Below are 26,252 nucleotides of genomic sequence, written 5' to 3' on the forward strand. Positions count from 1 at the left end.
TTATTAAAATAAATAGGATAGCAGAGCAAGTGAGAAATCTGGAAACACTCTACATACATCAGTAGGCTTGGAAGGAGGATAATGTTACAGTCTTTATGGCCTTAAATCCCGTTAACGGTTAAGTTACCAAAGGGAAAGAAAAATATAATGCACACAGCTAAGAGCAGTGATTTATGAGACAATCCACGAAGCTTAAACAATTTATGACTGTCAACTGCCGTCAACTCTGGACTGGCTTCACTTTTTTCCAGTTAGGAAGGATGTGATAAATATGGACAGGCGGTTTCCAGGTTACTCTCTAGATTTCAAATACACCCCCAACCCAGAAAAACACACGAGGTTGAAAAGCCAAGCAGACATTACAGTGTGCTGTGAATGAGTGAAGCCACATGTGTTCCAGAGGCCAAAAATCTCCTGGCTAAGAGAAAAAAATAATAATAATAAGTGTAGTTGGTTTTCTCAACAAATAGTGGTCAGGCAAGTCTGTCACTGCAGCAGAGAACATGGCCTGAGTCAACATCACAGACTAACACCAATACTGCTCCAATTAAATATGAATAGCATTCCAAGGTACACTTCAAGGCTGCAGCCATTAGGAGAGGGTAAGAGAGGACATGGCAGGCACACAGCTAGACCAAAGTCCAAACCTCTGTTCACAAGGGCTGGCAGTTGCGTGGGCAAAAATATTTCTGGCTGTAGCCCAATGTTTAAAAAAAAAAAGTCTGCCCTGTGTGTGTGTTTACAGCAGGTAGTCAGAAGGATTAAAGACTCAAAGCCTCACACACCATGGAGAGCAAAGCAGCTTCTAAAGTTTAACCCTTTTTTTTTTCCTTCCTTCAAGCACTATATAGTGTCTCCAGCACCACAGTAATGCCCTTCCAGAGCATGCTTATGCTGCTGCCTACAACTGGTGACCCTAAAATGCTCTGTGAAGCAGCAGATTAGGGTGCAATAAAAACGACAGTAGTGCTGCAGAAAGAGGTGTGCTCGGGGGTAATTAGTTGTTTATGGATGTCTCCCTCAGAGGAGAGAAAAGGGGACAGCAGCTACTGCAAGTGTGTAATACAAACACACACAAGAGGGGGGAGGGGGGCGCTCACCACTTGCCTGCGAGCCGAGCCGCGTCCAGCCTGCGAAGTGCAACGGAGGAGTCCCGGGGCTACGGCCAGGGCCTGGCTGCTACCCATGGAGTGGGATTAAGGGGTTCCAGGGGGGCAGACAAATCCAAACTGCGCGGTGCGGCCGAGACAGATACACCATAGGGGGAGAGAAAGGGGCAGATACACCGGGGAGAGGGATATAAGGGATGCAGCCGAACAATAGACACCCGGTGTGCAGACGGCAGGTTCCCCCGTTGCCCCACATGCACGCTGCTCCCACTCCCCTCCTCCTCCTCCTCAGCTGTTCAGCAGCCACTTCCACATGCCTGATCCAGACTCTGTGCACCAGACACCGGGGGGAGGGGACAGAGATCAGCCCCTTCCAGCCCTCCTTCTCCTCTCCTAACCACATGCAGCAGCCAGGAAGACCCGGAATGGATTCATGCTGCCCCCCTCCACTCCCTCACTTCCCTCTGTGATGCATGGGCAGCCAGCTCCGGGCAGGGCATTGGAGGGTAGCATCGAGCAGGGCATTAAGTGATTGCCCGGTGCAGGGATTTTAAGTACACACACACAGATATGAGATACACAATTGAGGCATTCCAGCGTCATCCAAACCCATAGGGAGGCCCTGGACGCAAGTGATCTATAATGCCCCCTCGGATGACCCTGGGTATAGTGAACAAGCAATACTGATAAAGGTATATCAATCAGTGTGCATTTGGAAAACTTGTGTATTAAATGAATATTTGACTTCTTATTGTACATTATAGTGTATATCAAAGTCACCGCTGATATCACACTTTTATATGGTCAAACAACTCAGTGTCATTTAAAAGCAACATCATTTGCAGTAGGGAGTAATTATCACATATTTCTACTGTCTCAACACTAGAGAACTCTAAAATGTATCTAATGAAACAGCATGCCGGTACAGGGTCCCAAGTTCCAGCAAATTATTGAGGTGTTAGTGATAACAGGACATTATGGGGCCTATGTATCGAAGCTTGATGAGAGAAAATTGCGAGATATAAATTACCAACGAATCAGCTTCTAACTTACATTTTATAGGCTGTTTGAAAAATGAGAGTTAGGAGCTGATTGATTAATACCTTTTCTCTCACAATTTTACCTCTCATCAACCTTTGATACATAAGCCCCATAGACCCCTATATCTGCAAAAATACTCAATTGCCAAACAACCTATCTAGACTGCACAACATGTCCTCAAATTAGGAGGTCAACCAGGACAAGACATTTAATTTTTACACTGACCTCTGGATTGTCAAGGGCACAGTTTTGCCAGCCTTATCCATAATGAGCCACACAGCCATATGAACAGAAGAAAATTATACTAAAACAGATTTTATTTTTATTTATACACTGTAAGAGCAGATACATTTTATGCATCCCATAATAGGTTACACTTTACCTTCAAATCTGCAAAATATATAACAATTTGCACAGAAAAACTATGCAACATACGGTTTTGCTGTAAAGTAATTACAAGTAAAATTGCCCAATACTTCTAATTAAGGTTTCATTAATTATCAACCACATGGTACATGTTCTGTTTTAGGAAAGACCTTCTGGTGTAGGAAAAGCGACCTTTGCGGGATTTTGTTCCCACGGATTAGCCACTAGGGTGCAGGGAATAAAACGTCTCCTGGACACGATTATAGATATTTATGAATTATTATATATTATTATTTTACAAGTCTGTTTTATAAATAATCCTGCTTGCAGCATTATAGGTACCATACATGCAAATGAATTCTCAAAAGCCTTAAATGCCTCTTATGTCCCTCCAGCAAGATATACTCAGTGGCCATTTTTCCCTAGTACAGTCTGTGTTACAGTTGCTGCCAGCAATCTGATGGCATCAGCCATTTAATATGATCCTGTTCAATGAAACTTTCCTCCTGCTCGCTTCTCTAAAGGAGGCAATAGAAAATGCAGCCAAGTGGAAATCTTTTACTGCTCCTTATGGACAAGGTGTAACCACAGAGAAATGCTCCAGCTGCCTTTTCATTACCCCCACAGCACAGGGTCTCTGCATTTCATGAATCTTTTGCTTCAATCTCTAAAATCTAAGTTCAGAGGCTCTGCTGAGGACACATTACACATCTATTCGTAGACAAATGCTTCTTTCTGCGTTTAGGCTATAATACTACTGAACAAATTGTGCTGAGACAAAAAAACAAATGATATACACAGGCAGCCACCTACATTAGTACCACCCTGACTTTCTATAGCAACGCCATTAAACATTGGCTTTGTATTGTTCAATGATAAATAAGGAGAGATCAGTAGAATACACCAGGTGACAACATTACAAAATAAAAAGCCACAGGCTAAGTGTTCTTATCACTGCAAACAGAAAGCCAACATTCACAATGTCACTGGTAAAGCAGAGATTGCATAGCCTTCCAGTCATGTACACTATAATGGTGTATATGGTCATGTACAATATAATATTACCATCCACACTACTAATCTAAATGACAAATCGTTTCAAATCGATCACATCAGACCCCTGGAAGGCTCATGATAGGCCACATGCACACATACCAGTGTGTAACAAATCGCTCATTCCCTGTTGTAATACAGGTTTCTTTTATCAATTCCAGTTCTTCCTGGATATAGCTCGGGAGACTTCAGAGCGACCTCCGTTATCAAAGAACCATGGCATGTTGGGTACAGTTAACAGATAATGAGAGGAGACAACGGCTATAGCTACATGTAGAGCCTTGTGCAGTCTACAGGCCTGTACATGCTGCTAAGTGAGACATCCATTTTCATTAAAGCAATACGTAATTCACACAGCAGCACTGCAGCAGTCACAACGGTTTTGTTTTGTTGGGGGGGGGGGGTACACACATGACATTCAAGTTAGGCCATACAAACAACAATTCCTCAGGCCTTTTATGTCTTTACGTCAGTAGTTTGTGATGTGAGTCGCCCCATGTGGAACCCTGCACGGTTGTAACTTGCCCTCAACCTCACAGGACTGTCTTTATAATGTCCTGTAGCATTATATTATCATAACTCATTCAGGGTTTTGGTGGTTATGAGACTACTGGAGGAGCATCAGAAGCATCCACCACCAGTGTCCTACTCTCCATAACACTTCTGGTTTGGAAATAAAAAGAGAGCATTAAATTGTAGCAGCTTAAAGAGATCTCCCTCAGTGTCTCCAGATCCTCTTTATGTTAAATTTCCATGTGCGCTTTTTTACATACAATACATAGATGGCTATAGACCCAGATATTGGCAGTAACTAATTTGGGGGTATAGGGCAGGAGAGTAGAAGTAACCAAAATCAGTAGTGGGGGGGGCAGGCAGGGTACTTTGATATCCTTCGTTGTGAGAGTTTAGAACCCACAAATCTTTAGATACTGAATGATTTCTGTATCACGCAGAAATATGGGATAAAAAATAAATAATAGGACATAAATCGTGTAGGCTCTTTTCTGACCTTGGAAAAGCACTTATCACTCCACTTGAGTGAATCACAAGCCTGACTCCTAAGTGGTTATCCCGCCAGGTATATTGTTTATACAACCACTCAATATTGTTCATTTTAAATTTGTTAATAATTATACTGCAATAATATTGTACTTAAGTTGTGGTTTGCAATCTATGTACTCTGTCATGCAAGGCGTATACAAAACTAAGGGTGTGGATTGAAAGATAGACAGTAAAAAAGTCGACAGTCTCTAGATAAACATCAGATGTTAGACAGTCAATAGGTCGACAGGGACAAAATGTCGACACACTAAAAGGTAGACATGTAAGAAGGTCAACCAACACAAATGGTCGACGATCAATACTTTCTTTTTCTAACCCTAATCTTCACCCTTACCATCCCCTTTGTGCCTAACTCTTACCGTCTGGGTAGGTGCCTGACCCTAACTGTCCCTTTTAGTGCCTAACCCTAACCCTCCCTCCTGGTGCCTAACCGTCGGGATAAGTGCTTAACCCTAAAGAAAAAAAAAAAAAGTATCGACTTTTTAATTGTTAACCATGTGTACCTGCCGACCTTTAGTGCGTCGACCTTCTGTTCCAGTTAACCTATTGACTGTCTAACAACTGGTGTCTATCTAGACACGATCAACCTTTTTACTGTCGATCTATAGACCGGATCCCACCAAAACTACATGTTCTGGAAAACCAAGCCAATAACAGGTTGTAAGCCTGCTGCTGGTCATCTGACCATGCATATAGTGTTAAGGTTTAATAAACACAAAAGGCGCAGTTCCACAATTTGCAGAAAGGAATGAGGTGAAAAGTAGGTAACTAGCAATCTACATAACAAAAGCCAAGGGCTCGATTCAATTGCCTGCGTTGTAAATATCGCCGGGACATAGCTCCCAGAGCTATTCTATTCTGCGCTGTGTTTAGTCGGAGAATGCCCGTTCTCACGACTAAACACCCTGTTTAAGATGCGAGAACAGGCATTCCCCGACCTAACTTTCCCGGTGCGATGCTGTTTTCCAGGCGTGAAGGGCAGAAAACAGCTTTGTACCTGGACTTTTGTCGGATTTCTGCTCGCATTCCCGGAGGAGTGCAAGAAGAAATCCTTAGTCGGGCTTAGCAGCGCGGTGTATTGAATAGCTCTGGGAGCTGATTCCCGGCGCTATTCACTTTGCGCAGAATAGAATCGAGCCCCAAGAGTCAAACAGGAGAAGCCTCCAAAAGATGAAAACAAGATTTGTCAGGTAAACACAGCAGATAATCTCAAAGTTCCCCTAACACAGAGCTGTGGAAACACTTGGAGGGTGATTCAATTAAGCAAAATGGGGGAGATGTACTAAGCTCTAGAAAGTGATAAATCACCAGCCACTCAACTCTTAGCTGTCATGTTACAGGCTGTGTTTGCAAAATGAGAGTTAGGACCTGAGTGGCTGGTAGTTTAGAACTCTCCAATTTATCTCTTTGCAGAGTTTAGTACATCTGCCCCAGTGCCAAGAATATAGGTTTGTGATGTGATTTTGTGGGTAAATATAATCTCTGTACAATCTTGCAATTCACTTCCAAACTCCCAGACAAGTTTCACAACAAAATCCTATTTTTCCCTTGCACCCCTTGAGCATATGAAATGGTGGGAAAATCTTCATTTTTTTAAGTTAAAAAAGCAGATGAACAGTGCAGAATCACTAGTACACCTCTGAAAAGAAATAACCAGGCCCTTGGAGGCATTCAGATAGCACAATACAGCCATGGCCATTTTCAGGTGAATTTCTCAGGTATGTGGGGGTGCTGCATATATGGGAAGTGCTTTTGAATTTGCACGTTAACTAAAAGGTTTTTTTCCAACAGTTTGTAAACTTGTTAAAACACTGAAAAAGGGCATTAAATCCATTTCCTGTACCGCAAAATACTGTATAGATTTTTATTTAGGTACTGTTGGAAAAATGTGTTTTCCTGCAAATTAAAATTAAAAAATTCAACCATTTTAAGTACATCCAATACTTTTAACTGTTTACAGCCAGTAACCGCCTTCTAATAGTGTTCCGCTATTGCCGCAATTCCTGGGAGAGAAGCAAGAGCGTGCTTCATGAAAATTAGTTGCATTGTGTGCAGTATTTATGTTGCAAATTCGCGGTCCCATTGTCCAGATGAATTGAATCGCCACCATAATGTAAGCTGAAAAACAGCAAGCGTGCAATCCTACACATCATTTTCTTATTTACTACTTGTACAGTGTTTGACTTCATGACACCACTGTGAATGTGGATACAGCCTAAGACATATTGCAGTCATTTCTCTGAGTACAAAAAAAAAAAAAACATTTTAAACAGTCTCTACTAAAGAGATACAGAAGTCATCTGCCTCCCCTTCTCCTGCAAGCTCTACACTGCCTCCCCTTCAGAACTCAATTCAAGCTTCTCACTCTCACTTTCAAAGTCCTCACCTAATCTTCTCTTATTTACATCTCTGACCTGATCTCCCATCACATCCCGTTCGCCCACAAATGCATGTCGTCTATCTTGCCAACTGATTACTTCCTCCCAGTCACGCCTCCAAGATTTTGACCATGCTACTCCCTACCAGACTGTATCTCTACTAAACTTCAAAAAAGGCTCTCAAACACTTCTCCATCAAAGCCATCCAGCTCTCAGCCTAACCCACTGATCCATGCTCCGTCATCACTGTCTACCCCATCAGTGTCACCCGTCTACCCCTCCCCTTTAGAATGTAAGCTCTCACAAGCAGGGCCCTCTTTCCTCATTTGCTTCTCCTTTCCCTTACTTCCACTCCCTACATTGGCACCTATCCTTTGGCTGCTGCATCCCTGCTGCCTATTTGAGCGTTATGATTGTGGAAGCAGCAAGGTTTATAAACCATGTCCTTGCCCTGCATTGTTTTGCACTGTCACTGTTTTCTTGTTTTGCTCATTTGTAAGGAACTGCGGTCGCCAAAAACAAGTTGAACCAAATCTGGAAATACAGATTAATGATTTACTTAAACAGCTCTGGAGAATCAGAAAATGATGCAGAAGTTGATCACTGCATACTATATTCCTGTGACAGTCCATTCCACGTCAGAATCCACTAGCTTTAATCAATAAGCCGCCCTGTAATAGGTGTACGTAAAGGCAAGTGGGGAGGGAGTGTACCTTCTCTACCTATGGCCTGTATGAATATAAGGTTATGTACACACAGGCAGGACCTGTCCAACATACATTCTGTTTCTGTAATATTAGTTACAGATACAGAAAGGGATCATTAATCCCTACAGCCTAGTAATTAAGGTTTGGCACTATAAAGTGTGGGTATTAAATTCATTTCTGATGGCATACTTATTGTGAGCAACACAATGGTTAGCATTTTCTCCTCACAGCACTGAGATCATAGGTTCGATTCAAAACAGGTACCTATGTGTGTGGAGTTTGTATGTTCTCCCAGTGTTTGCGTGGGTTCCCTCCCACAATCCAAATATTTTGGTTGGTTAAATGCCTTCTGACAAAAAAAGAATGAACCCTAAAGTGTGTGTCCATGTGGTAGGGAATATAGATTGCAAGCCCCGCTTCGGCAGGGACTGATGTGAATAACTAAATAGTCTCTATAAAAGGTGTTGCTGCATAATATGTGCACGCTATATAAATACATGTTAATAAATATTAAGTAACAGAATACCTGCCTGAAATACAGATTTCCTGTCACACTGCACTACAGTTTTTGAAAGCCAATGAAAGTGAATGTGAGCAGTGTGCAACCAATCATATGCTGACAATGAACACCCGTTCTATACCATAAACTTCCCTGTGACAGGGTAGAATTACAAAATCAATCAGCAGATTAAATCTATATGTTGTATAATATTCTCTAACACAATGGGCTTTAGAATGAGATGTAGCCCCATTAAAAATGTTAACATTATGTCATCGATATTGTTAAAATAACGTCATGCATGGAACACAATGACATCTGCAGATTGTTGAAATGTGAAATGTCGACATTCTGCAGGGAGCAGTAGGGTGAGGGATAGAGTTAAGTACTAGGGGGAGGGTTAGAATTTGGGGCATTACTTACTGCAAACCACTGCTGAATCAGCCAGAAGTCCTCATGATGTCACCATTGGACCCAGAAGAAACACTGCTGGACCACCAGAACCATTTTGTCAACATTCCAATCCACTCAACAAGATAAATGTCAAAAAATAGCACATTTTCTCCGGTATAGACCTCTCAAGATTTGTTCCCTTCAGCAACAGTAACCAGACATATATAAGACACTTCTGTCCCATTTATTCTAAGGGGGCGATTCAATTGTGGTGCGCGCCTCCTACTGGGCGTCTATGTAAATAGGCACCAGGAGCAATTCAATTGTTGCTCCATTCAGACACCTTAAGATGCCGGGGGACACATTCCTTCTCGCAGCCTGTGTATGTTTTTTGGGCACCCCAATGGTGGTTTGGGCACCCTAAGCTATGCTTTAGACTGGTTTAGCCGCTACGTGCGGCTAAACCCGGTGCTTGTGGGTGCGGTAAATGCTCCAAGGGGCACCTATTCACATAGATGCCCAGCACAGGGAGCACGTCACAATTGAATCGCCCTAAGAGGTTTATCCAATTGTTTGTTGGCGCCAGTAGCTCCCGTCTGAAGTCACGGTAGCTATTCTACTGTTTGTGCCGCTGGGCGTGAGTGCCGCGTGCGCCCATTACTTATCACAGATTTCTGTTCGCAGCCTCCTAAGGTGCTAGCAGATATAAGTCCAAAGCAGGGCTTCTGGGTGCTTTAACCACATCCCAGCTTTTGGGCATCTTAGTGGTCTCTCTAGATGGGATTAGCCTCTTTACATGACTAATTCCCTGCATTTTGGGCGTAACATCCTCAATATGTTTTTATACTCACAGTAAGGATAGACACCAGCGGCACAAACAATTCAATAGGTCCATTTATACTGAATCTGAATCTTTTCAAAATTGAGCAAATATGTCCCTACTGTACTCGGTCTAAATTAGAACAGCCACATCCTGTTCTGCTTATCCAGACACAGGCAAGAGTAAAGGTGCGTATCCACTTATAGACATACAAACGAGAGCACGATTACGACATTGCAATCGTGCTGTCGTTTGTATGTCTAGTGATGTGCCTAGACTGAACGTTCACTCGTTCAGTCCATGCACATCAATCATCCCCATACATGCTGAACCTGACAGGATCGTCAGGTTGACCAGCATGTACAGGCGATGATAGATCGCAAATACGACCAGTGGGCACACGCATCGCTGGTCATTTACATGCCCGATTTGCGACCGATTGCACGATAACTACGTTGTTATCGTGCAATTGCCTGACAAAATCGCCTAGTGGATACCAGCCTTAAAGCTGTGCATCCACTATACAATTTTCTGTCAGATATCTGTCCAATCTGACTGGTTGGAATGAAAACCTGGTAATGTATGGGAGCAAATGACAATCGTCCATTTGCTCACAAACACTGGAAAATAACCAATTTGTCTGAACAACCATTTTTGGCTAACACAAATTTTACCAATTTGAACAATTTTTTTTGTCCTTTTTTCAGTGTTTAAAACCATATGATCGACTGTCATTTGCTCCCACCCATTACCAGGTTTTCATTCCAACCAGCCAGATTGGACAGATATCTGACAGAAAATTGTACAGTGGATGCCCATCTTAAGACTGACACTTAGGAATAATTTCTACTGGTGTCAATGAGCACACATTTTTGCTGGCTCTTTAAAAGATCTTGGGGCTCGCAGATTTAGCCAAATAGCTCCTAAATTTTACATGAAATGGGGACGATTTACCAGACTTGTTCCAGTCAAGTGTGGTTGTGCCTTCCAGAAACAAAATGTAGCCTTAATATCCTCTACAGGTTAAAATCCCAATATGATAGTGGTTTGGGATATAAACTGTTTCATTCAAGCATGTCTCTTCTGACCTTCATGAAACTACTCCAGGGCTTTTGCTCACTGCCAGTCCTGATTTAAACAAGGTCAGATGGGACTACAAAGATTAATTGTACATAGTAATCGGCTGCAATATAACCAGGATGAGTTGTTCAACAGCCCTTTACCCTTTTAAAAAAAACAAGAGTAGTATATTAAAGCACCTTCTTCGGAACAAATGCTGACCTCTGACAAAGGTATGAGAAGTGTTACTAGAAGAGGAAACCCCTACAGATGTGTCCACAAACAACCAGCCTCAATTCGCCATGCGGCACAAGACGACTGGCGTGAGCGAGCCACCAGGTCCCGTGCGACTCTAGCGCGAGCGGTTTTGTCAGTGACAATGACGACGAAGACTCACCAAGGATTCATTTGAAATGCGACATTTGTATATTTATTTGTAAATAAAGCACAGCGGAGCTAGGCGTGGAAAAGCTGCGACCGCTGCATCGCAGCACTTTGTATACAGGTTCAGACAGACGCACACAGATATACACGTGTCGCATATCAAATTCATCAGTGCAGTCTCCTAGTGCGTCTTAGTTGCATTTGGACTGCAGTTGCAAATACAAGGTTTCAACTAAAAGAAATAAATGATTCCTACATATGCTAAGAAAGGAAAAAAAAAAAAAAAAGTGTACAGTAAACGTCCCTTATTGAAATCAACTATATCTGGCCTTTAGCGGGTTCATGCAGTGACATATTTAAAATATCTGTGGTTTTAAACTACATTCTAAATGTCTTACATTGTACCACCTGCTCTTTGTAGCAGTGACAACTTGAATTATAGCTTTAGTGGTTAAATATGCAGTGAAATGTGCCAGCTCAGTGCATACATATTGGTGTATTGCACCTATTAATGCATGCTTTGCAGTGGATAAGTTAGAAGATAAAGTAGCAGGAGTATTTGGTAGGAGGCAGATCAGACTGAAGAGCAGTGTGTAAAGCGACAAAGTGGTTTACACGGATGAATGGGCACAGACATTCTAGGACTCGGCGGAATGCTAAGGATGTTTTCCCTCATGTACTGCAGCATCCACTAAGTTAATAACATACAGAAAGGGACACAAGTCCTTGGTCATTTCTACAGTAAGAAAGATATTTATTAGACCCAGAGACACTGTAATCACTTCTCTCAGTTTTGCAGGGTTGCCAGTTGGCAATATAAAGTACAGGGGGGAAAAAGGGAACACATTTTTAATAACAGATCTTAATTATTACGTAACAGCCATCCACTCACTGCACATAGCATTTAGAAAATAAGTGACAGTAGAGCAGCCTTTATTACTTTGTTGCTTTCTTGTGCCCCCCCAGTGAAGTTCTGTCTCTCTACATTTACTAAAGCTCTACGCCCACATCCTGTCATATTGTTGGTAATTTATGTACATGGCCATGTCACCAGGAAATCTTACTCAAGCATGTCACACATTTCTTACCACTATGTCATTACTCTAAGGGGTCACTTCAATTGGCTGCTAGGGGGGAGTGTTGCTGTTGCAACGGTTTAGAAACGACAGCTGAACTCGTCCCAGTCTTGCCGGGTTTTTTTAACATAGCGCTATGGGGCTGCGAACAATAAGCAGTGAGTTCGGAGCTACCATAATGGCGTCATACAGTTGACCTTACTCATGGAGCGAGCTGCCTCATGGCTAACTGAATCGCCATACTTACAGTAGCACTAAACACATGGCATTTTGTTCACAGCCCTATAGAGTTGCATATAAAAAATAAAAAAAAGATTGCAAGGTGAGATAGGAACTTAAGAGGGACGAGTTCAGCGGCTTCTGCTGGTGTTTCTACCCACTGCGGCTAACTGAATTGACCTCTAAGCCAGCGATGAACAATAGGCAGCATGTGTTTGTTACAGTTTGTAACACTTAATTAAAATGCCTGCTGATATATTACATATTGGGATCTAGATCTTTGATTAAATGTATTGTTTTAACTTATTGCTGAGATTGTGTAACGTTTGTCCCTTTTGAAGGTTAGCGGTCTGGCCCTATGGCCTCTGGGCTACCCATCACTGTTCTAAGCTGTAAAAATCCAGCACTTAGAAGACTGACAGGGCTGCTGGAAGAGAAAGATTTTGAGGAACAGAAGCTGCACAATAGGAAGTATACTAAATGGTGAGCTTACACATTAAAGAAACTAGGTGAAGATCTAGATCAAGAAAATTGTATACTTTCAGCCCTTAATATTTACATTGGAGTAGTACAATACTAAAGAGACACAATATAATGTTAGGGACTCCATAATACTTGAAATGTAATAGACTCCTCCGACTCTACACTAACAACAGGGCCAGGGTGCTGTTTTTATTTTTAATTTTTTTTTAAGATTGGTGTATGGACTTTAGTGTCACCGATGTATATTTGTCTCCACAATGGTACGGCATCAGTTTCAAATCCCTCCTCAGTGCTATAAGAGGACCCGGTTATTTTCACTGGAAAACTCGGTCCATTTCATCATAAATGCTCCCCCCCCCAAAAAAAAAAAATCTATTCCTAGTAAACAAAAAAAAAAAAAAAAAAACGGTTTGCACAAGTACCATATGTCAACCAGTGCCCCATGTACCATGTGTCAACCAGTGCCCCATGTACCATGTGTCAACCAGTGCCCCATGTACCATGTGTCAACCAGTGCCCCATGTACCATGTGTCAACCAGTGCCCCATGTACCATGTGTCAACCAGTGCCCCATGTACCATGTGTCAACCAGTGCCCCATGTACCATGTGTCAACCAGTGCCCCATGTACCATGTGTCAACCAGTGCCCCATGTACCATGTGTCAACCAGTGCCCCATGTACCATGTGTCAACCAGTGCCCCATGTACCATGTGTCAACCAGTGCCCCATGTACCATGTGTCAATCAGTGCTCCATGTTTCAATTCTTTAGACCCAGTAAGCCAGAATCAACTATAGTAGGTGTAGTGCTGCCTGTTAGCAGTGTTATTCTACTACTCTAAGTAGTTCAGTAAGAATACAAGAGCTAGGGGCTGCCATAACCTAATTTATAGTCAGGAAATAGGGAAAAGCAAGCAGGATGGAGATCAATAAACATATTGACATGTATATAATCAATATGCACAGAAACATATAGCAATGCAGGTATTACCAGTAGACCTCACACAGAGGAGGCAGCCATAGCATGGGCTGAGCCAAGACACATAAGAGTGTAGCAAATTAATTCACTAGCAACCAGTGCCCCATAATTATTGGTTGTCTCATGAAATACCAGAGTGATGTTACAGATTCCTAACAACAATACTGTCTCAACCCATAAAAGGGACTTATTGCTGTGTTGAGGAAGCAGTTGCTCTGTAAAAACTAAATCTGCCACCGTTTTAGTGGGGAAAGGTATCAACAGGGGGCTACAAAAGTCAGACAGTGGTCTTATCTTCCAGAGGACATGTTTACTTAAACTGCTTTATATGCACTCAGCATAGGAAGATCAACTAAAAAGAGAAAAATACGATGGAGAGAGAACATAAACAACTGATGTCAGTCTGAGTGAAAACATGTTTGGCTTCTCCAGGTTTTAAAACCAATGAAATAGATGGACTTAATGTAGTCCCTTAGCACCCCACCACTTAAGGGTAATATGAATACAAATGGAAAATATGACCTATGATACAGCACTCTGAGGTATGTTATAACTACCATAATGTAAAGCATGCTTGGACTCACAAATGCCAAATGCTTTCTGTATAACCTCTCTGGTGTGGCCTGCCTCCTCTTTCCACACTTAGCAAAAGCAGGACATAAAGCAATACAGAGGCCAAGGAATGCTTACTTGCTACAAAGCAAAAGGAAAGCCAAAGCAAGCACACACATCCACGTACCATGACACCATAGGGCTATTCTTGGAGTGAAGGGTTGCCTCAGTAGCAGGAAGTCTGAAACAGATTTTAAAAATAACCACATCTTTTGAAGTGAACTCAAACTGTGTCATGTCACACAACTGTGCATATAAAAAGGACAGCACCCTCACTGCAGTCTAGAAGGAACAATTACACACATAATATACAAATAGCTGTATCTCCATCGCAAAGCCATAATCCGCACTGCTTTACAATTGGGCTCAAACGCAATAATAAAACAATACAGAGTATAAACACACACAGTAAGTGGTCCCTGCACACAAGCTTATAATATATACATACAGACAGAATATTTGGACACTTAGAAGGACCTCACTCTGAGCAGGACACTTCTGCGTCCGCTTTTCCCCATGGCCCAGGCACTGTACTCACTTTCATATGCTGATGCAATAATCGGCTGAACATAGGGAGCTATTCAATTGTTTCTGGGTGCCCATAAAAGTGCTTGTCGCACCCAAATGTACTGCGTTTAAATGTGTAAATCGGCTAATCCTGTCTAAAGTCTTGTTTGTGTGCCCAAAAGACCAACTATTCACAGATTTCTGCTCACCACCTCAGGAGGGTACGAGCAGAAATCTGTAGCCCCCCCAGTCACAAATCTGTGCGTCTGAATGAGCAAGCCTGTCCCGCCCACTATTCTAGCATCCGCAGACACAGTCATCATAAGTACCAGCACTTGCACCAGCCCCAGGCTAGGTGCAAGAGTTCCAACAGAAACAGGCCTCCCTTCCCCGTAGGCATGACTCAATCACACGGAGCATTAGATACATTAGATACACCCCTGTCTGTCTCCCCTTCCCCCCCCCCATAGAATGTAAGCTCTCACGAGCAGGGCCCTCTTCCCTTATGTGCTTTTCCTTCCCTCACTCATATAATCATCTACTCAAAACTCTCCACAAGGGCACTTAACACTTGGTAGCTGATGCCCTGCTGCTTTTTTGAGTGTTCTGATCGCTGCAGCAATGTTTATAAACCATGTTCTTATTCTGTATTGTCTTGTTCTGCAAGTCACTGTTTTACGAGTTTGCTCATTTGTTAAATGTACTTTGTGAGGCGCTGCGGAACCCTTGTGGCGCCATATAAATAAAGGATAATAATTATACATGCACCCATCAGAAACCGCCCAGAAAAGCGTACTTCGCATTGGTCTCTGCTCGCACAAGATGCGACACGCTCCTAATTGGGACTTCAGACGCATGTGCAGTCGGAAGATGAGTCAGTTTTCACTGATGTGTGACTCACAATCAGGCCCTTAGCAACAACAGAACATGCCGAATTCTGGGTGATCATTGTGCAATTATTAAGTAGCATAACAGTTCAAGCTTATGCCTTAAGATTGGCATTTACCATTTCCTATGTTAAAAAGGGTATTGGTACGATATACCGTCGGCTGAACAGCTGCCGGTTCAAATCCCTACGCCGGAATTCTGATCTTCCTGGATCCTGACAGGGGTGGTAAGTACCCTAACCCTTCCCTCTACCCCCCTTGGTGGTGTCTAATCTTCCCTCCCCCCCCTTCCCGCACCCTAATCCCAACCCTCCCCGGGGGGGTGCCTAACCCTAACATCCCCCCCCCGGTGGTGCCTAACTCTAACCCCTCCCTTCCCATAGCCTAACTCTCCCCGGGGATGCCTAACCCTTTCCCCCCCTCGAGGGTCCGTAAACCTAACACCCCCCCCCCCCCCAATCCACTGAGAAATTCTATTTACCAGGATCCTGGCGTTCAGGATTCCGGCTCAGATATCCTGATCTCATTCGGGATATTGGCATCTGCTTTTTGCCGTGCAGTGGGATTCTGGCGTCGGTCTATCGACACCCGGGATCCCGTCTGTCGGCAATTTAAACATATACCGTTAAACAGAGGTGGGCGCTTTCCAATTAAATGCTTAAGGCTCTACTGATAAACAAAAATGTAAAAAAAAAAAAAAAACTATTCCTGTTTTGTCAATCACACAAGTAGTAATTACAATGCACTTTATGCATTCTACTACATACAAGATAAAATGAAAAATCTGAACTTCTGTTTACTTTCAAACAAGTATTACCCCAGTATATTTACCTGCACGGAGACCCTTTACTTATTGCTCTCTGTATCCCATAATGTGCCTTATCTCTGCTTAAGTGATTACGCTCTGTGATCTTATTTCAGGGTAGTTTCCAAGGAAATGGCAAATGCAAGTTTACTGCACAAATACGCCACCTAGTGGAACGCGGAATACAAGACAAATGCAACATCAGGTTATAAGAGGGGAAAAAAAAAAAAAAAAAATAGTCATTCTTTCCAAGCTATGGTTTTTTTGGCACTACAAATTTGGTCATTAACTTTGCCAAAGAAATTATGGCACCAATTCCTACTCTACAAAACATCAATTAATATAATGTAGTACTAGATCCAGGAGATAGGATATAAACAGAACAGGATTAGAAAATATATTTAACACTTTACACATAGAGGCATTTTAATTTCAATTAAAACTACATCTTAGAGTAAATACTACATTTAAAAAATTCAGCATCTCTCTATATACACACACGTACACACGCAGCTAGGAAATGGATTCCACATGTACATTTTCGTAAACAAAAGGAAAAGGCCAGTTACTGGCTTCCCCCTTCTCTGCGACTGCTCAACATAACTTTATTTTACACAATGCAGCCACAAAACAGCTCATGGTAAAGCCATTAGGAGTAAAAGCACGCAGGAACCTTTAAAATTCTCTGCAGGACTTTAATAGAAAAAAAAACACAACATTTAAAGCCATTATTATCAGACTTTGCCCACAAACACCTCATCTTAGATCGTATTGACAGCCAGACTCTTGCATGTCAATGGCCATGGATCATCAATAAAAATGTTCATGTACGTGCCACAAGTTCATTAATAAGCTATTAGGACAGCCACTGATACACTTATGCTTTTCCCAATTGCTAATTTGTAAGCTTAGAAAGTGCCAGCAAAACATAAATCATAGGGTTAATGTCCTAAAACTTGGATTTCTAAAATGGAAACGAGGAAAAAAATTCCTGGAGCGTTTTATTAGGTGGCGATGGAATAAATACTGTTCTGCAGCTTGTCGTGTGATGAAGGTCAGGACAATCATTCTGACAGGCGTGGGGCTTCCACCAGGACAAATAAACCTTGAACTGATATATGCCGTACACAAGAGGATAACATTATCCAAAATCAATTTTCTAAAGCAGGAAAGAGAAGGCGGGAAAAAGCGAAGGGAGGGGTGTAGTCAATAAAACAATTCAGGCGGCAACAGCCACTGCATCTGTTTAGTTCAGATGTACTGTGATATGGGGTAGTATAAGCTTACAGCAGCCATTAACTATCCTGCTGCTGGTAATGAAGAGGCAGCAACATTAAAGTGCAAGTAGAACAATGAACTTCCTTACAATGGAACCCTCATCAGTGGCAAAAAAAAAAAAAGACTAACATTACAGTCTAGGAGACGGTATAGTCAGAGTACGGCCTCCTCAGTGCAGGAGTAAATCAACACTGACACCGTTCTACAGACTATCTTTACACCTTTGGTATGACCCAAGGCTGGCCAAACATGCTGTGACATTGGGCAATTGGGCACTCCATCCCCCAACATGCTGGTAAATACAGTCGGAAGATCACAACAGATTGGCACGTGTGCCATTTTCAGTCACAATTACAGGCCTTAATAAAGCCACAATGAAGGTCTTCCTTCAAACATATATGCCAATCCCACTTTATGCACTATGACTTTAGATCTGACAAGCTGAATAATCTTATTTATTGTGCATCTTGCCAAACGTTCAACAGTCACCCATTACTCAGTCATTCAAGCTTATCTCCAACAAATATATTGCCAAATTCTGGATAATTGGACCTGCCTAGTGATTCTAAATAGGAGCTTAAATCATACTAGAATCCTAACTGTTTAACAACCACAGTATTGTCAAACAACCCAATAGCAATATCATTTGTAGGTCCCGTATTCTCAACTAATTTATTTGAACAGTTCTAACCATACTGGAAGAAGTTATTTACAAATCTGAGAAATAATTCAGACTTGAACGAGTTAGAACAGTAAAGCTGCATACACACACAACGATTTTTTTAATGATTATCGTTAAACTATATCGTTTAACGATAATTGATGGCAAAAATCGTTCACTTTCTGAGTCAAACGATCAACGATTATCGTTCATGCGCGTTCACGTTTGTCGTTTGTAGTTTGTCGTTCAGTCAGACTTGTCAACTCAACGATTTTCATTAAGGGAATATGCAAAAATCGTTTGTAGTTCATAAAAATCGTTCATGACATTTAGTAAATGAACAACTTTAGTAAACGATTTTAGTAAATTTTTTCAAGGGAAAAAATCGTTTACTCAAATCGTTCATTAAAAAAATCGTGTGTGTATGCAGCTTATGAGATGCACCTACCATGATCTATAGAAGTAACCACATCGAGTTAAACAGTTAGCCATTATGCCCCATCTTTGAATGCTATTGGACTCCTGTAATATGTCCAACCCTGAGAATAAATATAGCAGTCTGATTTTTTCTTAATTCTGTTTTCAGCCACAGAGATTTCATGTGGCTGAATTATATATTGGCTGGTCAGCAAGAACGCTAAAAATAGTACAGGTTTCATTTTTAGCAAAGAAAAAGTACCAGCTATGATTATGTAAGCATTTAAATATATACGGTACTGTAATACATGGATATTAAAAGTAGACTGCCATAAAAATGCAGGCAGCTGAATGCAAAAGCGAGGGCATGTATAGTTTAACGTATAGTATTTCTTAATATATAACTTTTTTTTATTTTTTCAAATAGGGAATCAGGTGCATATTTTTTGTGGAATCCAGCATGATGTACACTGGTGACACGTCTGCCTGGGTAATATTCATTAGATAATAAGTTAGACAGCACGTAGAGCAACAGAACCTCCAAATTCCATTCCCTAATGCTAGGACTCAAAAACCTGTGCAAAGAGCTTCCAAACAATGTGCCTTCTTTAAAATACAGTGAGGAGAGGGGTTAAGATACAAAATGAGTTACAATGGATGCCGACTACATCCCGGAAAGGGTTATTTGTCCCCAAGAAATGTAACTATATAAATGAGATGGAGGCACTGTATCAGCGCACATAACCATCTATAGTTCTCCACACCCCGTAGAAGTTCTTTTGGGCAGAGCTCTGTTCCCTCCTGTGTCTGAAGGTCATTTATATCATGATCCCCTCAGCGTACAGCAGTAAGTTATATGTTGGTGCACTATAAAGTTTGACAGTAATAATAGAAAGAATATTACACAACTATAATTAAATTGTTTACAACTACAGTACTGCCATGGCAGAAGGAAGCTTAAAGACAACATTGCAGCTCTTTTCCTGTAGTCAGAAATGACTTATTATGTTAATGGATCAGTAAAAGGTGTAAATTCAGAAGACAAAATTGGGATTAAACCTGTAAGGAAACTGGTGTTTGCAACCTCCATCTTTATTATTAAACCTTGTCACAGAGTGGCAGATCTCTAGAGGGTGTCAAGCATACCATTATACAGTCAAACCACATCTGCCATAAATGTCATTTTAATGGTTATTGTTTAAAAGAAAGAAAGAAAAAAAAAAAAGCACTGCTACAGTCACCCACACAAGCCTATGTTTACCTTGGAAGACATGCATAATATACAGACACTCGTTTATAAACCCCCAATGGATACTCAGAAGGTTAATGCATCATTCTCCACCTTGTGTGTGTTTATACATCAAGCTGCTCCTCCCAGCCATTCTCCATATAAATGTGTATATCACATTCCTAGTCCACTTCTCTGTTACTGACCCTCCTTTACCGTCAGGGGAGATAGTGGTCTCAGACTCTGCTTGTACACACATCAGGACATGAATCCCTAGAGTGCGATAAGCTCATACTTGCAACATCATCTTCCCAGTTTGTTTCTCTGTACTCTCACAAAGCTGCAGTAATAAATGGATTATATTGTACAGAAGCTAAAACATGTATGGATAATATGGGAATCATACGACTCATATTATATATATATATATATATATTTATATATATTTATTTTTTTACATTGCCTACACAGAGGCAGTCATACTGTGAGCTGAACCCATAGTTATGAGAACATAGCTGACCAATACACAGGACAAGACCTCTTCCTGTAGCAGAAGACCACCTGATTCTCCTGAGAATTAGCGTTAGGACTTGGGACTCTATCCAGACACTTTCATTAGAAGACCAATTGGCAACATACTATATAAAGGATGACCCATATGTCATATGTGTGGTCCTGTGGGACAAACCAGTGCTAAGTACTAGTGGCACAATGGGAATCAGTATCTTAAACTGGTTTTTCCCACAGGACCACACATGATATATGGGTCATCCTTTTATATAGTATTTTCCGAATTGGTCTTCTAATGAAAGTGTCTGGATAGGGTCCCAAGTCCTAACGCTAATTCTCAGGAGATTCAGGTCTTCTGCTACAGGAAGAGGTCTTGTCCAGCTGCACACTACCCAAGGCATGGTGATTACCAGGATAAGCAGGCATATGGCTCTGTAACGGTGTCACCATATTTTGCAGGCTAGATGACACACGATTACTCACGATACTCATCACAAAGCCATATAAATTATCATACACACTGAAAGGTAGGTAATTAGACCTTCATTAACAAACCAAAAGCAGCCCTGTACTATAGTGTTCTCATGGGCAGTAATTATACATTGCCACAGAATTCAATTATTGGTGTTAATAATTGTGAGTGTGGCAGACAATTACAAGTGAAATTAACAGACACGTGGAACCGTCCATTACTTTTTTCCTCATTTACTAGGTGTGGAAGGAGGTTTTTTCATGCCCCCCCCCATCTCTACACAATGACACAATAAGCCATGTGTGATTTTTAAATGGTTTCAGCGAAATTGCACATACTCCCATCTGCTAGACAGTGCATGTAATATCGAACAGGCAGGCGACACGCATACAATGACATCAGTGGGCATGTTGGACACCTTGATTTAGAAGCCCAAATTCTGTCTTACACACACACACACGCACACGCACACACACGTCACAAGTAATCCCCCTTCCTCCCCTCTCTTCTTACGCACAGACATTATTGTTGTAATGGGATGGGAAAAAAAGGGTTAATTGCTGCATAATGAGGCATGTGATACTGGGAGACTGCCGATACATATCCTGGGACAACTAAGAGACCATGGCAGATGCTGTGTGACATACATGTACTCTTTGGCGTGAGCCAAACGTAGTTTTGTTTTATGAAGATTAATACATGATATGCTATAAAGGAATACCGAGCCAATACTGCTAACATGGGAACTGTAATGGAATCTGGGATACACGCACACATGGGCATGCACACATGCATGCGGAAACTACTTTTATACATAAATAATACAGATAAACAATTTGGTGTAAGAAAAACCTGACACTATCTTAGCATCTAGGTGAAGTTTTATATTATGTGGAAGACTGGTAAAGATTTTATTGATGACAAGGCATGAAGCATTACATCTGCTTTTTCCTGATATTAGCATAACTGAAGTATTATAAATGTAGCTAAATGTATAGGCTTATCTAATCGTACTGTTAAAATGTATAGCAAGAGCTACGTGATGTAACTGAAAGGAAAGTATACATATTATGTGTCTGATTGTAATTCCCATATCTATGATATCTGACAGAATAATGTATCATACATATGTCTGGGTACACACCTATAAAACAGTTGAGCCGTTCTTTTGTATCGAGAGAACGGCCGATGTGTATATGTGCGTGCTGTCCCGACGCAGGAGCGTTAGCCAATGAACAGCTTATAATGCTCCTGCAATGGCCGTAATTGGGTGGTTGGATCTCATGTGCTGTTTAATCATTATCAAACTGCTGTGTGGGCAATCTAAGCAGGACTTTAGATGGGTTTTAGCTGCTAAACCAGGACTATTTGGGCACGACATGCGCAAAAACCTGCAACAATTGAATACCACCCCATCAGTTTAGACGGGTGTTCGGGCGCGGAAAAACTATTTAATTCCCCACATATAGCTCAGTGTCTGTAGCAGTCTTCCTGAGTCTAAGCATATTAACCAGGTGAGACTCAAAGGTATGTAAGGTTTCTCCTTCATCCACTAGGGGACACTGGAGGCTAAAGACAGTGGGGTATAGACGGTGCTAAGTGGAGTCTGGGCACTTTAATTTCAAGAAGTGTGACTAGCTCCTCCCCTCTATACCCCCCTCCAAGCCTCATTCAAAGTTTGTGCCCGAGTGTAGCTGGGTGTGTAGCTTCACTTCTCCTCAGGGTTTTTTTAATTGAAAGAGCGCTGCTGCACTGAAGTCAGAAGATTACATTGAGGACAGACAGGCAGTAGCTGCACTGCCTGTCAGCAACAATAGAGCTGCCTTGGGGACCCACTCGCAAGTGCATGCACTTCGCCTGGGGTCCCCGACTGCTTAGAGCTCTGTCTGTAATACAGGGGGTTCCACATGCCGCTGCGTGCAGTGTGTATACGGTCCCCCACCAGTCACACCGCTGCCGGCAGAATATGCAGTTTGGTGAGTAGACCCTGGCTCCCCAAGTAGCGGTGTAGCCAGGTTGTTACATTAATGGCGGTGTAATAGCAGCTATGCTGCTCCAGAGTGGTCAGGGCGCTGTAATATACCCGGCTATCACATTAACACAGCCGGGAGACAAAGCCTGCTCAAGGCACTCTAATTATACCCGGCTGTCACATTAAAGGTAATATACCCAGCAAGGCGTTGTAATAGGCTGCTCCATCTATCGGAGCAGCAACACAAGCCCCAACGATCACAGACTTCTCAGTCAATATGGGAGCAGCAAGTACAGGCTGCTGCATAATCCCCGACTGTCAAATTACAGGTTAGACAGCCGGGAGGCGCAAAGAGCTGTTCAAGACTGCTCCATCTAACGGAGCAGCAACACAGACTAATAGAGCAGCAACAGACATGCTGCTAAATATCTCACACCCCCGGCTGTTGCACTTCAAGACAGCCTGGAGGCATAGCGCGTTCAAGGCTCTGTTTATTATCCCCGGCTGTCACTCACAGATGGGAGAGAGAGCATGTTCATAGCTCTGAAGCAGGCTGCTCCGACTAACGGAGCAACAAGCTATAACCCCGGGCGGACACATCAACCCCAGTGTTAGCCTCTGATAGCACACTCTGCGCATTGCGCGCTCATTTGGAAAATTGGGCACCATATCTGGGGCGGAGCTTAGCGCCAGGGGCCTGCTTCCCCCTTCCAGCGCGTTTCTAGAAAAGCTAACTACACCTTGTTTGATGAAAGATCGCTGCAGCTAAGAACTGGCAGCCTAAAGGTGAGCACTTAAGTATAAAAGTGAATGCTTCCTTCTATGCATAGAGTTTCCTAGCACTGCTAGGAGCGCTAGTAGGCTGGTGTGGATCTCTCATTCATCTTGGTATTCCTGATTTTTATTTTAACCTTTTGCTTCACTACACCTTCCTTTGGTGTCTGGGTGCTGTATGCATCTTGCTGCGATTAGTTACTAGCAAATATTATGCAGGAGAGTTTACACACAATCAATAACTCAGCCTGTTGCCAGGTCCTCTAAGGATGGGGATCTGGGTTCTAACCTCAGGGTGATCGTGTTTAAGGAATGTCTGGCTGTGGCTCAACACGGTGAGCACGTAGCCATTTACACAGATGACAGCGCTGGGGGTTCTGTTACCAGTGTGGTCCTCGCTTTGTGGAGTTTGTATGTTCTCCCTGTAGTATAACTCTACGGCCTCTCCTCCCTGAAGACACCCTGGAAATACCAGGTGTTTTAGCCTTATGCATTAACAGTCTTGGAAGGGCGTACTAAATGTAGCTTTAAAGGCTTATTCCAGTAGTAGTAGTGGCATCTTGCCCTCCTAGGTGCGATTCCCAGACGGGGAGCCAGTGGCTTCTCTATGATAATTCTATAGAGAGGCTTCCAGGTCAGGGACTCTAGTAGCATGACCTTGGCGAAGGCATATGGTTCTTCTGTACCACTATATAAGTGTCAGATGCTATAGAGGCTTTATTTTCTACAATATGCCAGGTATGGCAGCTAAAGAAGGAGGACTCGAGTCCTGCTCCACCTTTTCCTTTTTAAACAAACAAGGAAATAAAAGGATATTGCTTTTCCAGTTTCTGTAAAGCTGGATTATGTTGGAGAACATCTGGAGAAACACGTTCTGATGGTTAATATATTTTTCTCTTCATAGATGTAGCAGGTTCATCGGTTTAGCGTTGTCGATGTTCCTGTGACCATGTCTTTTTAAGACATTATCACTTCTTGGTTTTTTGGTTAATATCAAGTGTAGTAACGCCCCCTATCTGTGGACCATATATAACTGCGACCTGTGAGGTGAAATTCAAACTGCTGTAAATCACTTTCATTAGCGTATAATGTATTACTTGCAGTGGATATAGAGGTAACTCCTTTTATATTCCGTCTGTGGCTCCTTCTCCTAGAAGTTCTTTCTCAGGACTCTTGCCTAGGTCCTTTAGTGCTCAAGGTTGTCACAGGACGTGTTTCTGGAGGTCGGGGAAGAGTAGCAACAACACCTACTTAGCCTAGTGCTTGCTGGTTTCCTCTCACTTGGGGGTCCCAAGAGTGGGAGCGCGTCTTATGGACTTCTTTGTAGTTAAGACAGAATCTGGTATGGACGCTTGGGTCCGGGTTCTCATCGCTTGAGATACAAGTTTGACTTTTTAGGTCTTCCTTGGTTTATTACCACTAGTTTGTAACAGAGGTATTGTTTTACTGTAAACTACACACTAGTTCTATCCAAGAGAGTGGTGGTACAGATTCCCAATCCGAGGAATAAGGTTTACTCTGGTATGCCAGATCTTGACATATCGCAATCTATTCTTAACCATAGAGTCGTTTCCCTCGCGGAGTGCGGGACTAGACACGATATCTCCCAGGATATTCATGGTTGTGATGAAGTCGCTCTGTTGTTTACAGGGAATCACTATCATCCCTCATCTGGAGGATCTTCTGCTGAAGGCCCATTCCAGAGTCCTATTACGGAGTGACTCTCAGCAGTCTTATTCGTCATGGGGGGGGATTCTGAATTTTTCCCAAGTCTCATTTATGCTCAGGAACACCTTAGGTCAGTGAGGGTTCCTCCCTCGAAGAAAGCCACTTCCATTCAGGAGATGGTGAGGAGGGTAATTCGATATAGTTTATTTTCGGTGCATGTTTCCATTCGCCTCCATAGGAAGATGGTTACGGCATTCGAGGCTTTTCCTTACAGACGATTTCACTCCTGGACGATTCAGCTTCACCTCCTCTCTCAGTGGACGGATTATTTTCCTTCCCCTAGGGTAAGGTTAAGGTCCAGAACTCGGATATCTCTTTTCTGAGGGTTGAACTTTGTACACCTACTGGAGGAAAGAGATTCAGAGTGTGACATTGGACTCTTCTTACTATAGAAGTGAGTTCTTACTATAAAAGTGAGCCTGAGAGGATGGGGGTTGTAATTAGAATCCTAGACCGCTAGACATCACAGAGATGAAGGAAGTAAGCAGTTTTCTCACCTGGGCGACTAAGTTCGCTATGGGAGTAGTAATTTGGTAGTCAGACTACTTCAGCCAGCAGAATGCATCCATGGGCTACATCCACGGGTTTTCTACAGCTGGTCTATCAGTGGGGTCTTCCACAGATCGACATCATGGCATCAAGACAAAGTCATCAACTGCCTCTCTACTGCTCTCGGACGAGAGACCCGGAGGTTGAGGCAGGATAGGCAATGTAAGCATGATGGCAGTTTCATTTTTGTCTACCCGTTCCCTCTGTTTTCTCTTCTCCCACAGA

General features: G+C 42.4%; 1 protein-coding gene across 7 annotated transcripts in view; it reads right to left on the reverse strand.

Moving 5' to 3' along the window:
* Positions 1 to 26,252, reverse strand: part of RERE (arginine-glutamic acid dipeptide repeats) — a 355,792-nt gene that overhangs the window by 261,082 nt on the left and 68,458 nt on the right. The window contains exon 1 of one of the 7 annotated variants that reach the window (XM_088468174.1): positions 14,367 to 14,396. The exons of 4 other annotated variants lie outside the window; for them this stretch is intronic. The gene's annotated coding sequence lies outside the window, so the exon portion shown is untranslated. Of the gene's footprint in view, positions 1 to 1,100; positions 1,431 to 14,366; positions 14,397 to 26,252 lie in introns of those variants that run through there. 2 more of the 7 variants (XM_088468171.1, XM_088468173.1) reach the window with 2 other exon arrangements.

This window comes from Taudactylus pleione, unplaced genomic scaffold (assembly GCF_031769625.1).
Source record: "Taudactylus pleione unplaced genomic scaffold, aTauple2 ptg000082l, whole genome shotgun sequence".
In the NCBI taxonomy this organism is placed as follows: domain Eukaryota; kingdom Metazoa; phylum Chordata; class Amphibia; order Anura; family Myobatrachidae; genus Taudactylus; species Taudactylus pleione.